The sequence below is a fragment of the Otolemur garnettii genome, unplaced genomic scaffold, assembly GCF_000181295.1.
Source record: "Otolemur garnettii isolate 467f Iridium unplaced genomic scaffold, OtoGar3 scaffold00103, whole genome shotgun sequence".
NCBI lineage: Eukaryota > Metazoa > Chordata > Mammalia > Primates > Galagidae > Otolemur > Otolemur garnettii.
Genome location: NW_003852498.1, coordinates 5,375,773 through 5,379,257, shown reverse-complemented (window position 1 = coordinate 5,379,257; position 3,485 = coordinate 5,375,773). Strand labels below are relative to the sequence as shown.

General features: G+C 33.0%; 1 pseudogene; it reads left to right on the top strand.

The window, feature by feature from the left end:
* Positions 1 to 378: 378 nt before the first annotated feature.
* Positions 379 to 856, top strand: LOC100956517 (annotated as a pseudogene).
* Positions 857 to 3,485: the final 2,629 nt, after the last annotated feature.

Genomic DNA, 3,485 nt, shown 5'->3' with positions numbered 1-3,485 from the left:
ACACGTGGCTATCTAGTTCTCCCAGTACAATTTATTGAATAGGGATTCTTTTTCCCATTGAATGATTGTATTTGCTTTGTTAAAGATCAGATGAGGATTATTTCATATCTGGATTAGCTGTTCTGATCCAAAGGTCTATGGGGGAGGAAAAAGGAGAAAAGGTGAATTCTTACCCAAGGAATACTTTCCAAGGTATACTGCACACTTTCTGGGTGAGGGGCACAACTATTTCTTTAACGTAAAATTTCCAAACATTGTATTGTAAGGGAGTGTTATGAACATATGAACCAAAATTTATGTATCCCCATTATATACAGAAATAAACTTGCTTAAAGGTAAATATATACAGAAGAGAGTTGCCAATGGCTAGGAGGGAAAATGCCCGAGTTTTATTGTGACTACTGCAATATATATCTCACCCATGACTCTCCACCTATGAGAAAGACACACTGCAGTGGGAGGAAGCACAAAGAGAATGCAAAAGACCACTATCAGAAATGGATGGAAGAGCAGGCCCAGAGCCTGACAGACAAAACAATGGCTGCATTTCAATATGGCAAATACCTCCTACTCCATGCTGTGCTCCTCCTCCTGCAGGAGCAATGATTCTACCTCCCCCAAGTCTTCTGGGTCTTCCTACTCCTGGTATGATGCCAGCGCCCCAAATGGGGGGGCCCTCCCATGATGCTGATGATGGGTATTCCTCCTCCTCCTGATACCAGTGGGATCTGCTCCTGGAATGAGGCCACCCATGGGAGGTCACATGCCAATGATGCCTGGGCCCCCAGTGATGAGACCTCTTGCTCGTTCCATGTTGGTGCCCCCTTGTAGTGGAATTACTCAACCAGACAGATGAGGATAGTAATATAAAACTAACTATGTCAGTTTTATATTACTTGTTTTGCTTCACCAGGAGATCATGGCACTGTTACTCTGGGTGTTTTCTTAATAGCATGATAAGGAAGACTTGCTCCCCCTTCCTATCAAAGAGACAATGGTTTCAAAGAGAAGTGGAATCAGAAAAAGGGACAGTTTCCATTTGTACTGTGAAATGTGAAAATAAAATTATTAACTGTTTTCTTTAAAAATGTAAATATATATGTCTGTATATGTATGTCTATATACATATATATACATTCATCAGGGATATTGGTCTATAGTACTCTTTTCTTGTAGTGTCTTAGTCTGACTTTGGTATCAGGAATTAATTATCCTAGAATTAATTAAGGAGTGTTCCTTTCTTTTCAATGTTTTTGGAAGCATTTAAGAAAAATTAGTGTTAATTCTTCTTTAAACTTTTGTTAGAATTCATCAGTGAGGCCATCTGGTCCTGGGATTTTCTTTGATGAGAAGTTTTTATTTTGATTCTTACCAGTTATAGGTCTATTCATAATTTCTATGTCTTCATTATTCAGCCTTAGTAGGTTGAATGTTTCTAGGACCTTGCTCATTTCACCTAGGTTGTCCAAATTATTGCTGTACAGTTGGTCATAATACTCCCTTACAATCCATTTTATTTTGAAAAAATTGGTAATAATCTCATTTCTGATTTTAGTTGAGCCTTCTTTTTTGTTTACTTGTTCTAGAGAAGGATTTGTCAATCTTGTTGATCTTTGCAAGGAAAAAACTCAAATTCATTGACTTTTTTACTGTTTTATATTATATGTTTCATTTATCTCTGATCTAATCTTTATTATTTCCTTCCTTCTACTAATTTTGGGTTTTGTTTTTTCTTTTCCTTGTTCCTTAAGGTCTAAATTTATGTTTGTTGATTTAAGACTTTTCTTTGTTTATAGGTAGAAGTTTTCTTCTTATTTCTGCTCCCTACATCTTACATATTTTGGCATATTGTGTTTTCCTTAACATTTGTCTCAATATATTTTCTAACTTTTTGTGATTCTAAATTTGACAGGTTAGTTGTTTAAGCACATGTTAAGTTCCAAAAATTTGTGAATTTTCAAGTATTTCTTCCACTGTTGATTTCTAATTCTATTCCATTGTGATCAGAAATGATACTTTGGTTTCAATTTTTAAAATTTAGTTGGACTTGTTTCGTGGCTCACCATATAATCTTTCTGGGTCACTGTTCTTTATGCACTTGAGAAAGAATTTGCACTGCACTTTTTTGAGGTGTAATGTACTGTGTATGTTTATTAGATCCAATTAGTCTATAGTGTTTTTCAAGCCCTCTATGTGTTTATTGGTCATCTGTCTGGTTGTTCTCTTATTTCAGGTGGGCTATCAAAATCTACTATTAATTTAGAGCTGTCTTTAGCTTTCTCCAATTCTGTCAGTGTTTGCTATATACATTTTGGAGCCAGTAGTTGGTGCATATATGTTTATAATTGTTATATTTTCTCCATGAATTGGCACTTTTGTTATTATAAAATGTCTTTCCTTGTCTCTTATTACAGTTTTTGACTTAACATATATTTTTCTGTTATAAATATAACCACATCTTCCTTTAGTTACTATTTTCATTGCATATCTTTTTTATCTTTTTATTTTAGGGTTGTGTGTTTTTTTAGATCTAAAGTGAGTCTCTTGTAGACAGAGTATAGTTGACTCTGTTTTTTAACCAATTACCAATTTATGTCTTTTGATTTGGGAGTTTAAACTATTTACATTTTAAGTAATTACTTATAGGAAAATACTTGCTTTTTGCCATTTTTAATTGTTTTCTGTATGTCTTTTACCTTTTTAGTCTCTCATTTCTTAGATTGCTGCCTTTTGGGGGGTTTAACTAACTTTTTTGTACTTCATAAATTGATTCCCTTTCCATTTCAATGTACTTATACTCTATAGTTGTTTTACTTTTTGTGTATGTGGTTGCCATGGGAATTATATATAACATTCAAAGTTATAAGACTCTATATTAAGCTGATACCAATTTAACTTAAATCATATATAAAACTTTAGTCTTTTATGGATCTATACTCTCACCTTATTTTTTATTTATGTATATTATTGTAAGTAGACAAGTTTAAGTTTATATACTTATGGATACAATGTGATATTATAATATAGGCTGTCCATAAAGTTCATATGCATACAATATGGAATGGTTAAACTAATTAGCATAGCCATTCCCTCAATATTTATTATTTTTGTGATGAAAAGCATTTGAAATTTACTCTCTTAGCAATTTTGAAGTATAATATACAATATGTTAGTATTAGCTATATTTACCATGTTTTATAACAGATCACTAAAACTTACTCATCCTGCCTAATTGTAAATTTGTACACTTCAACTAGTATCTCTTCATTTCTCTCAAGTCCAGCATCTGGTAAACAGCACTCTACCTTCTCTTTCTATGAATTCAATTGTTTTATATTACTCATATAAGTGAGATAATGCAGTATTTGTCTTTCTGTGCCTGGTTCATTTTACTTAGCTCAATTTCCTCCAGTTTTATTCACCTTATCACAAATGACAGAATTTTCTTTTTAAAGGCCGTGTAGTTTGAATTGAAAAATTACATT